At 36.0% G+C, this 12,113-nt stretch overlaps 1 protein-coding gene across 1 annotated transcript in view; it reads right to left on the bottom strand.

The window, feature by feature from the left end:
* The window catches only part of LOC145666539 (phenoloxidase 1-like), an 817,003-nt gene that overhangs the window by 789,498 nt on the left and 15,392 nt on the right, over positions 1-12,113 (bottom strand). The gene's annotated exons all lie outside the window — the stretch shown is intronic.

Genomic DNA, 12,113 nt, shown 5'->3' with positions numbered 1-12,113 from the left:
AAGAGTGGAGACTTTTCTATGAGACAAAGATTGTTTCGAGACGAGATGGCGTTTGCATCATACCACAGGAGACAGCCTACAATCTTCTCTCGCCTCATCTCGTGGCAACATTATTAAATTAAGTAACTTTATCTTAGGAAGACTTTAAATGTCACTAACAGTTGAAAACGTTTAAATAAATGAACAAGTAGTGAATTCCTGACACCTATCGCATTTCGAGCACTGAATGTAGTTATTCACCACCAACAATTACATAAATGTTGCCACTAAGATGGAAACGGGAGTATTTTTTCCTTTTAATTCCATGAGTACCAGCAGAGAAAAATATGACATTTATTATATAGTTTCTATGAAGAAATAAAAAAATGTTTATAATCTACAAAACGATGTTCCTAACAACGCGAAGAAAAGAAATTATTTTTTAAGCAATTACAGTAATTGCCCACACTCTGCTTGAGTCGAATGTATTACTGAACTTCACATCAAGCAATGGAAAGTGTTGTTTTCGAAGCTCGTTTGGTGCAAGACTGCCGTCATGATAACCATGTGTTTCGTTTTACCTTCGTATTCTATCACCTCCGATACTTTTGCTGATTTTCCGTTTTATCAATGAATAATTCGTAAGTTGTAGAAAATTGCTCCATTATATAAAGAAAAGGAGAGTTTCTACCGTAATAGGGACTCGAATCTACGTCCGTAAAATTGCAAGCATTATGCCTTAAACCCCTTCGCTACTCTGTTAACCTAGTAATGGTTCACAAAAGCCGTGAAATATTACAGTCCTTTTACCTTGTCATGAGAAATCATTTAATAAAATGAACAATTTACTCTCGTTGCTATCAATACTTCAATTCAATGTGAAATGTATTCGTACAGTATGAATAGTTTCCTAACAAGTAAATAATGCTTCTAAGTTTAAATTGATGTTTCTATGTTTTCTATTTTTCCTTTCTTTTCCAAAGAACATCGAATGCACACCTCACAGAAGCAGAGAATCTACTGAACCTTATTCTACATAAAAGCTATTCACTTTTGGAAGCTATTTACTATTTGGAATCCCCTCATAATATGCTGTATATTTTTACGTTACTCTTCTGTCAATTTCTCCGAAGAGGAAAGCGAGAGGTCTTTTCCTTATTAACTCGGTGTCTTTCTGTTCTGCCTAAGGGCCCTCTAGCACTTTGTAAAAAATATTATAAATATTCTTATCTTTAGGCAGAACGGGAATTCCCGTTCTGCTTAATCTTTGAAGGTGCAAATTCTGTAGACGGAGAGACTTCTCCTAGGAATGTTTTTCTTCTTAATTGTAAGAGATTCTGTAAGAAGAATAACTATTTTTTCAGGTTTCATCATAAATTTTAAATGTTATTCTACTTGTTCTTCTGGGAAAAATGAATAGATACAGTTTTGCTATTAGCAGTACTATTCACATCTATTTTAGTAAAAATGAATGTGATTTCTTTAAATATCTGCAGAGAAATGGAAAATTGATTGACTCAGTTGCAAGAAAGTCGTTTGACATTGTAACTGAAACAAACATAAATCAAATTTAATTCGGTCTAATATAAAGTCATTTCAAAACAAAATTTTTCTCAGTTTTCCAGTAATTCATGCCCAACATGCTAAGGTTAGCAGTAAATAAAAGGTATCACATTACACATCCCCAAGATATGTTTGGCCATATATTAAACAAATAATCCAAGAGGGTGCATAAGACGGCCCTTATCCCCGATTATCTGACCTTTTGATTTGGTTGGAACTCTATAAAAAAACATACAAGTATTTGAAAGTGTTATATTGATATTTTGAATTGGTGCTATTTACAAGCTTGTACATTGACAATATAAATATGAGAATAGAAGTATGTTATCGCATATAGTATATATTTATGTATAAAAGACAAATAAGCTGATAAGGTGATGCCGAAAAAGAAGTTGTGATGTACAGGAGTAAGACTCTTTCTTAAGGTATTCCTTATGCGTTCTCTTGCATTATTTACTTAATATGTGGGCAAACATCTCTTGAGGATGTGAACTGTGACACAGTTTGCGTACTGAAAGCCTGAGCACGTTGGAAATGAACTTCTGGAAAATTGAATAAAATTTTGATGTGAAATGACTTGATATTAGGTCGCATTAGGTATGTTTTATGTTCGTTTAAGTCACAATGTCAGACGGCTTTCCTGCAACTGAATCAATCGATTTTCCATTTCCCTGCAGGTGTTAAAAAATTACATTCATTTGTGCTAAAGTGATGTGAATAACACTGTTAATGACAGAACTGTATCCTAGTCATTTTTCCGAAAAGAACACGTAGAATAACATCTAAAATTTATGATGAAACTTGAAGATATGGTTATTCTTCTTACAGACTTTGTTAGAAGTCTGATGATTATGAATGCAGGACAAAATCCAAGAGGATAAGACCTTGAAAATTCTTACAAAATGAACTAAAATCAAGGGACAGAATCATAGGCGCAGCCTAATAGAAGAATGATTATTCTTTTCTACAACTGTCACACATCTTTGACAGAGGGAGGGGCGAAGAAGACTACAATTGATGGACGATATCAAGCAGAAAAATCGTACGTGAAGAGAAAGAGGTTAGCAGAAGACCGTGGAGCATGGAAGCTTCTCAGTTGTAGCATCTGACCTGCCAATAATGGCAGAATACCTATGATGATGATGATGCCATGCACCTAAAATGTTATCTGTAACTCTTTACTTTATAAGTAACCTGTTTAAAATACTGAAACTCAATAAAACACGTAAGACAGTTGTACAGACGTGTTCAAATTATTAGACTCACTCTCGAAAAATGCAAAATTGATGTTGCACTCCTAATTTCGGAGTTCTTGAACATGTAATTTAATTGTTTAAACCACCCATATAGGATTCTTCACTTGTTTACTGTAGACTTGAAGTGGTGATATCACCGTTGAACAGCAGATGGCATTAGTAGAGGGAAGAGAGTTCTGAAAGTGGTATTTCAGTTGTAGACAGCTATTGTGGTTTCTAACAACAAGTTACAATCTGAAGTATTGTATCGTAAGCGGTTACGACATTCAAAGCATTCAACATTCGTATGGGTCAGTTTGAAGTGATCTTGACGTGTTTTGTGTATTACTCTTTTATTCTATGAAGTCCTGTAATCGCGGCATAATTTGAAAAGCCAGAGACCTTTCTTCCCGTAAAGTGGAAGTTGTCAAAACACTTCTGGTGAAAGGAAGATATACACGACAAATTGCTATTAGAGTTTGGGTAGGGCAAAAATCTGTGAGTAAAATCTCCGTTGCGATGAGCAAGAAGCAAATGTGTCAGCAAAATAGGCTTTGAAAGTGTGGGTGAGGTCCAAAGCTATCGCTAAGAGGTATCAAGAAACTAAAAAGGATTGGCTTTGGGAAACAGAAACGCAACTTCTAGAGACTTGGCATAAAAATGGCTGAGTATGGTGTAGACATTTCGCCTGAAAATGTTCGAAGGGTTCTTTGTATTAAGGGAATAAAAGCACTCAGGCCAAGAAAGAAAGCAAAAATTACTCCAATCATTGCAAAGAAGCACCTCGAATGGGCACGAGGCAAAAGAACATTTGACTGCTGCTGATTGGAGAATAGGAGTTTTAGTGATGAATCATGTGTCTTCGTGTCTGATGAATGTTCACAATATGTGCGAATCTAGTGTTGCAAAGGTCTAGAAAAAAAAACGGATATTTTGGGTAAAAACCCAGTTTTTTACCGTTTTCCCGAAAATGAAAAAAAAACTAAAAGATTGGGGAAAATTGAAATTTTCGAATGTTTCACACATTATACCTTTAAAATGAAAACTATTTTATATTTACTACTTTACAGTTAAGATCATTGAGTAGTTATATTTCTTGTATTAGAATAGGGAAATTTTATGGCAATAAATATATTTACACCATTCCTTTAAAGTTTGCACCGTCATAGAATGGAGTTACGGCTACAAAAAATACTGAAATATAATCGAAGTTAGATTAAATAATATAGACGCATTTAAATTATCTTATAAAGTTACCGTTTTATGGCAGGGAAGTGTTAAAATAACAGGGCCAGAATAATTTTAGTTAATACCAGTATGTTAAAATCAAGTATTTATTTTATGGGGACACGTATCTTCCCTGTCCTGTGTAAATTTTTGTAATTTAATTTAAAATAATGTAATTTAAAAACTATTCATTCGCCTGATGCTAATCTTATTTGCTGTAACGTGTCTGCAGCATCTATACATACAACGTATTTCGCTAGCAGGAAAAAAACATCTTTTAATTTTACTTTTTTAGTTTTCTGATAAAAATACCTCTTTATTATTTGTATATTTTTCGAAGAACTCAAAAAGAGAGAGGATTTTCTTTACATATACACATACACCGCATAAGTGCGTAAATTTGAGCAGCGACAAATATATTAAAGAATTTAACATGTGAAACTTCCGTTCGTTATTCTTAAAGACTAGCAAAATACCCGTTCTTCACACGGGGACAATAGTTTCATTTTCGGTATAAGGAGCATCAAAACTGTCACCAGTGAACTTAGGAACCTCAAAACTATGAGTTTGATACTAGTATCAGTCATTTTCACTTACTATTACATGTCATCTTCTCCCTTTAGAAGTAATAATGGGGGCTGAATTTGGATTTAAACGGCATCGAAAGTGCCACTGTTCATCTCAGAGTCCCAAAAACCATGAATTCAACACTGGTATTGGTCATTTTGAATCATTGATATATATATATATATATATATATATATATATATATATATATATATATATATATATATACGCCTCCAAGTTGCGGGGATGCATTTGGATTTAAACTGCATCGGAAGTATTACTGTTGATTTCAGCGACTCTAAAAACTATGGATTCGGCACTATTATCGGTCATTTTCGATCATTTTTATATATCTCTCCTTCTCCAAGTTGCGGAGATGAATTTGGATTTAAACTGCATTAGAAATGTCACTGCTCATCTCAGCGACCCCGAAAACTATTGATTTGACACTAATATCGGCCATTTCCAGCCATTTTTATATATCTCTTTCTACCCAAGTTGCGGGCCTGAATTTTTATGTAAACTGCATCGGAAGTGTTACTGTTCATCAAAGCAACCCCAAAAACGATGTATTCGACTATAATATATATCTCCCTCTCCTCTGTCCCCAGGTCACGGCGCTGAATTTGAGTTTAAACGGCATTGGAAGCGTCACTGCTCATCTCAGCAACCCCAAAAACTATAGATTCAACACTAATATAAGTCATTTTTGATCATTTTTTATATATCACCCCCGTCCCTCTCCCTAAAGTTTCGGCGTTGAATTTGGATCTAAACTGCATCGGAAATGTTACTGTTCATCTCAGTGGCTCTGAAAACTATGGATTCGCGTTGATATCGATTATTTTGCATCATTTTAATATACCTCCCCCTCCATCAATTTGCGGGGATAAATTTAATTTTTTTAAAGGCATCGAAAGTGTCACTGTTCACCTCAGCGACCTCGAAAACTATGGATTCACACTAATATCAATTATTTTGCATCATTTTTATGTACCTCCCTCAATTTGCGGGAGTAAATTTGAATTTAAACGGCATCGAAAGTGTAACTGTTCACCTCAGCGACCGCAAAAACTATGGATTCGACACTTATAGCGGTCACTTTCGATCATTTTATACATCTTCCTCTCCTTCCCCCAAGTTGCAGTGCTGAATTAGAATTTAAGCTTTATCGGCAATGTCAGTGTTCATCTCAGCAACCCCGAAAACTATGGGTTCGACACTAAGATCGATAATTTTTAATATATATCCGTACATCCTTCCTCCAAGTTGCACCTTCAAAGTGAAACCATTTCAGGCCCGAATCTCATCTATGTTGAAAGTTTTTGTCGAGATCAGTCTGGTGGTTTAAGTGTTGTTAAGTTACAAATATAGTTACTTTCATTTATATATATATATATATATATATATATATATATATATATATATATATAGTTACATTCTTTCATTTCTAGTCTAGTTAGTTACATTCTAGTGTACTTTCATTTATATATACATTTATAAAAACCTCAGCTATTGCTTCTGCACTATTACAATGGTTCGTCCTTTAATACATCCCTTCCTCAACACTGGTTGCGGAATTGATTAAACGTAATGTTCTTGTATTAAATAAATTTATTTTAAATATATCTTTCTCATTAATTTCAATTAAGTTGCTTTTCAAAGATACTCTAAAATTTCAGTGACGCACTATGGGCTATAAGCCATTAACTTGTATGGCCACCCTGCTACAAACTACAGACTTAAATATTCGATAAAGCATTTCAGTAGTAAGTAGTTGCCACAATACCAATATGAACGTATTTAGTTTTAACGGTAAAAGCTATGTTAGTAACACTAAAATTATTATTAATAATGATAACGAGTAAGGAGTAGTTAAGTACGAGTATGACAATTATTTGCTACAGAAAGACTTCTGTACAAGAAATATATGTGTAAAAATAATTTACTTCAAAACAACACAAGGAAAGCAAAATTTATGACGTACATAACTAGAACACAATATTATGTTACTAATATGATAATATCAATTGTGTGGAAATAGAGAAAATCACACATTATGAAAGATCTGGGAATCACATTTGGTAGGAAGTTAAAATTTTGTCAACATAGAAATATATCATGGAAAGAGCAAGAAAGGACAATAGGCTTCATTTATTTATTTATTATTTCAGAACGATAGAATATGTATTTATACAAATAACTTGTAAGAACTAAGGTTCTGTAATATGAAACAATGTATCTAAAACTTTGACTAATAGATTGACAGTATTCTTCTTACGGACGCGATGGTAGCGCCACAAGAGATTTTTAGGACTTCGGCAGTTTAGGACTTCTGCAGTTTAGGACTTCTGCCGTTTAGGACTTCTGCCGTTTAGGACTTATGCCGCGAAATGGTTTTTAGGACTTCTGCTGTTTAGGACTTCTGCCATTTAGGACTTGTGCCGCGAAATAATTTTTAGGACTTGTGCATTTTAGGTCTAATGTTGTTTAGGTCTTGTGCCTATTAGGACTTCGGCCGTTCACGACTTCTGCCGCGTCCCCGCTTCAGAATTTTGAAGCACTTTCGCCAGTTGTTCGCAAGGTACAAAAGCACGTATACTGACTATCAGAAAAAATATCATTCCGAATTTGTTCATTCTTTTCAAATAGCCTTTTAGAATTACATTTCCATCATCATTTGTACCACTTGTATTACTGATGATTCTTTTCCAACATGTTTTGAATTCGTTTCTAGTAGATTGAAACCTGCTTAGAGATTTTCGCCTAACACACCAGCGAGTAGGACAAACAGGCAGCAAATGTTTAGAATTATTTTCGTTGATAGTTTTACAGGCTTCAAGAACAATGTCGGCGTGCGTATGTTGTCCATCGTTTTGCAGAATCCAGGTTGATGTTTCAAACGTCTTTCTCTATGGCCCGAACGTCACACAAAGATTCGCATTTTCGTGCTACTTCCTGCAATGGAAGATCTAATGCATGATTATTGCAATGAATTTGGGATGGGCACGAGTCAAGCTGAAACTCCACTCGACTCGAAACTCGACTCGAATTCGAGTCGAGTTTCGACCCGAGTCAAAGGTAATTTTCTCGAGTCGAGTTCAAGCCGAGTTAATGTTTTTGAGATCGAGTTTCGAGTCCAGTCGAGTTTGATACATGGCTCGCTCGTTTAGCTCGTTTTAGCTCGTTTCGAAATCATGGCCTGATTAAACTGGAAAGCGAAAACCATGAGAAATGTAAGCCGTAATGTGGAATACTTTTAGTGTTGCTCACGAGAGTGGACACTGCTTGCATCTCATCTCGTCTCGATAACGAGACCACAATAGATTTTTTTTAAAAATAAAAAGACAGCCTCAAACGTCGTGAGATCCAATATATGTATATACTGTAGTTTTTACCATTAAGGCTGAGACCTGCGCGGTCGTATTTCTGAACCTAAGAAGAAGCCCAACCCGGGTAGTGATGTCAACGGGCTCGGCTCGGTTCAACTGAGCGAACAGTTCGAGCCTGCTCGGTTGGGACGAGCCATCGGCTTGGCTCAATTGAGCCGATGATCTGAGCCGGCTCGTTCGGGATGAGCCACCGAATCGGTTCGGTTCGCCTCAGGTGAGCCATCGGTTTTTGCCGTTTCGGTTAGGTGAGGTGTTGACTCGGCTCACTTCTCGGTTCGGCTCGATAGTAGATGAGATGTGAGCCGAGCCACTCGATCCATTGACAACCCTAAACCCGGGCCGAACACCGCGGCGATTCAGATAACTGCTAACTCCAGAACAGAAAAATAACAGGGTTTCCGGGGTATTCTAAGATGGATATTGACCTACAGGATGTGTCTGATGTAACCCCTCTTTAATCAAATTGATGTGGGTATCAATTTATCTTCTGGTATACACCTTTATGCTATAGCCATGTTGAAGCAGCTCTCACGTTATGAATACTCGTAATTAATTAATTAATACGTAAAATTTACCATATTTTCCAAAATTTTATTATATATATCTCGAATTACCCCCTCCAACCATAATTATCAACATTAATCTCCTTGTCTTTATATATGTGAATGTGTATAGCTGTGTTGAAATGGCTCCCATTATGAATGATTAATAAAAGGGATAATTCAAAATTGATCACTTTTCTGAATATCTTGTCATAGGCTATCTGCAGAAATTACTAATTTTTCAGTATTAACATATTGCTTTATTAGTCTGTTTCTCTGTTAGTATCAATCATTATAAACAATTCTAGTGACAAAAGAAATCGTACTTAATTTTAAATTATCTTCATAATACTCTTTCGTAATATTCCAATATTGTCGTTGCTGTATAATTTTCCTGTGGTATTTTTAAATACCTCATATTTAGAATTTCTTGCGAGAAGAATAATCGTCATCTAGTTTCTACATATTATTATTATTATTATTATTATTATTATTATTATTATTATTATTACCAATATTTGCAAAGAGCCTATTCCGGATAACAATGTTGTTATTTGTATAATATGGGCAGCTCGTGGAAACATAATTGTATGCCATATTTTCTGACTTTTGAGTAAGTATGAAAAGAAAGTTCATTCCTATGCAATTCGATACAATGACACATACCAAACAAGTTTCCCTTGTGATTTAATACCAATCCAGTCCACCTAATAACTTAATTTTACCAGAAGTGACAATTATCATGATGTTCGCTAAATCCTCTCATACCACGGTAAAAATGAAATTAAATCTTTAAGTTTTATGTCCCGCGGTTATGCCGGTTAGACTAAAGGAGACGATGATGAGAGATGAGTGAAATGGTGGAATGAAGAAAGTGGGAAGAAACGGGAGAACCCCGAGTAAACCCACAAGCACGGTGTTCGTCCACCACAAAGTCCACACGGCGCGAGCTGGGATACAACCAGGGACCCCAAGCACCAGAGGTGAACGCTCTACCACTGAGCTACGGCGCCGCTCACATATCATGGTAAATGAAGTGCTGACTTCGCCTCTTAATATTTTATATGGCGGATATTCTCTTTTATCTTATTCATTGGAGGCAAACGTTCTTACAGATTTAGACTGGACTGCTACTTATCACGTGTGGTTTATTGTTCAACAGCCGGACAAAATCTCGCCGCCGAAACATCGCCGCCCAAAATCTCGCCGGCCAAAACATCGCGGGACAAAATCTCGCCGGTCCAAAACCTCGCGTGGCCAAAACCTCGCCGCCCAAAACCTCGCGGGACAAAATCTCGCCGGGCCAAAATCTCGCGTTGCGAAAACCTCGCAGCCCAAAACATCGCGGGACTAAATCTCGCCGGGCCAAAACCTCGCGTGGCCAAACCATCGCGTGGCCAAAACCTCGCCGCGAATGAATCTTTTATTTAAAATTTACCCAATGAGTTTCTTAATATGCATTTCCACATTACAAATAATAATAATAATAATAATAATAATAATAATAATAATAATAATAATAATAATAATAATAAGAAGAAGAAGAAGAAGAAGAAGAAGAAGAAGATGATGATACAAAACATCGTGTGCGTGGGCTTTCTCGGGTTATTCCCGTTTCCTCCCACTTCCTTTATTCGATCATTTCCTTCATCCTGGTCATCTACGTCTCCTTTAACCTACAGGACATAATCAAGGGACGTCGTAAAAACTCATATATTATTTCATACTTTCATAAATATTATTAGATTTTTGCTAAAATTTTAAGTTTTTGGATGTTCTAAAGTTCACGAAACTAACCCCGTTAGTTACTTTCCTTATGCAGACTTTGTTTCCCTATAACCAGTTTAAAAACATCCTGTCGCCCTACCTTCACATTGAAATCCTCTAATACAGAAATAGAATTTTCATATGGTATCGCGGGACTTGGTCAAATACCTTGGACTGAAACAGCGTCTTTTATACCGTCATTCTTATGATATGTTGGAACATTTACATTTTGGTCAGGCGAGATTTTGCGTATGGCGATATTTTGGGGCGCGAGGTTTTGGCCAGGCGAGGTTTTCGCCCCGCCAGGTTTTGGCCTGCGACGTTTTGGGCGGCGAAGTTGTGGCCAGGCGGGATTTTGGGCCGCGAGGTTTTGGGAGGCGAGGTTTTGTACCCAAACCCTGCAACTCTGCAAGTAAACAAGTTACCACCAAACGGAATCTGCAATCAGAGGTCCCTACAGAGGTTCAGACTTTTCTTTACTGAATAGTTTTAAGCTCATTCCTTTCTTATAGTAGGCAATAAAAGTAGAAGAAGAACAATACTACTTTTCTGCGGCAGTGTCATTTATTTGAGCAAAGCTATGATAGTCAAAATTTGCAGACACTCCTCAAATAACAGGAAGAATCCCACAGCTATTTACAAAGGCAATCCGAAAAACAAGTTCATTTCTCTGCTTTCACGAAATATTTACGTGTGTGACTCTTCCCGTGCTGAAATTAATAATAATAAAAATAATAATAATAATAATAATAATAATAATAATAATAATAATAATAATAATAATAATAATAATAATAGTGATAATAATAATCCGTGTAAAATGGCCTCTGATAATAATAATAATAATAGTGATAATAATAATAAATAATAATAATCTACAATATATTATCATTATTCATACTCTATCTTATTTCTGACAGCAGTGTTACATACATATTTTGTCTTCTTCAATCACAAGCCACTGTTGTGTTTATCCGATTCAAATCTCTCCTCCATATCGTTCTGCCTATTTACTCAGTAAAGTACTGCTAGACTAATATTCGTTCACAACAATTCTTTGATCCAATACTTGATCCAATTTGTTTTGTATATACCCACATTCATATCCAGTTCCATCTAAAGAAACTAGTGTAAAAACAATTTTGTCTCCGAGTGTTATAGTAGTGTATGGTTGAATTCCAGACATACGAAGGCCCATAAATATGCAAATTACATATGGGCCGTTAAAATTAGTGCAATATACATTGGGCAGCGGAGAACTTTGCATTTGAATCAATTTTATACGAATCCCGAGAGAACACTTCGCGAATGTTGCATAGATTGTCTTAAGTTACTCATATACAGACCATGACAATAGTCTAGGAGACAAAGTTTGTGTCTGTCTCGTATCGAATAAGTATCGTGGAAGTGGTGGTCTCTTTAGGAAGTGTGTATGTACCTGGAAACGTATGACTTCATGCCCACCATCATCGATCTTGCAGAATTAAGTGAACGAGAGATATAATTATTTATATATTACTAAGCTACCAGATACAATCTCAGAAGCCATTTTACACTGGAGCACTCAACAAATCAACAATAATAACAACATTGGGAAAGGAAGTGGAAGGATGGCGGCCAGGGTCTCTATTTTAAGGTACCATCTGAACATTGATCTGGTGTAACTGAGGAAAACTCTGGAAAACCTCAGTCAGGATACTGAACTCTGGATTCGAGTATGGGACCTTCCGATTGGCAAGCAAAAACGCTGTAATAATAAAAAATCTTTGAGTTTTACGTCCCACTCTTATGTCGGCAAGGCTAAAGGAGATGGGGATGATGAGAAATGAATGAAATGGTGG

The sequence above is a fragment of the Thermobia domestica genome, chromosome 12 (assembly GCF_964235325.1).
Source record: "Thermobia domestica chromosome 12, izTheDome1.hap1.1, whole genome shotgun sequence".
NCBI lineage: Eukaryota > Metazoa > Arthropoda > Insecta > Zygentoma > Lepismatidae > Thermobia > Thermobia domestica.
Note: the sequence above shows the minus strand (reverse complement) of the source record. Positions and strands in the feature narration are given on the sequence as shown.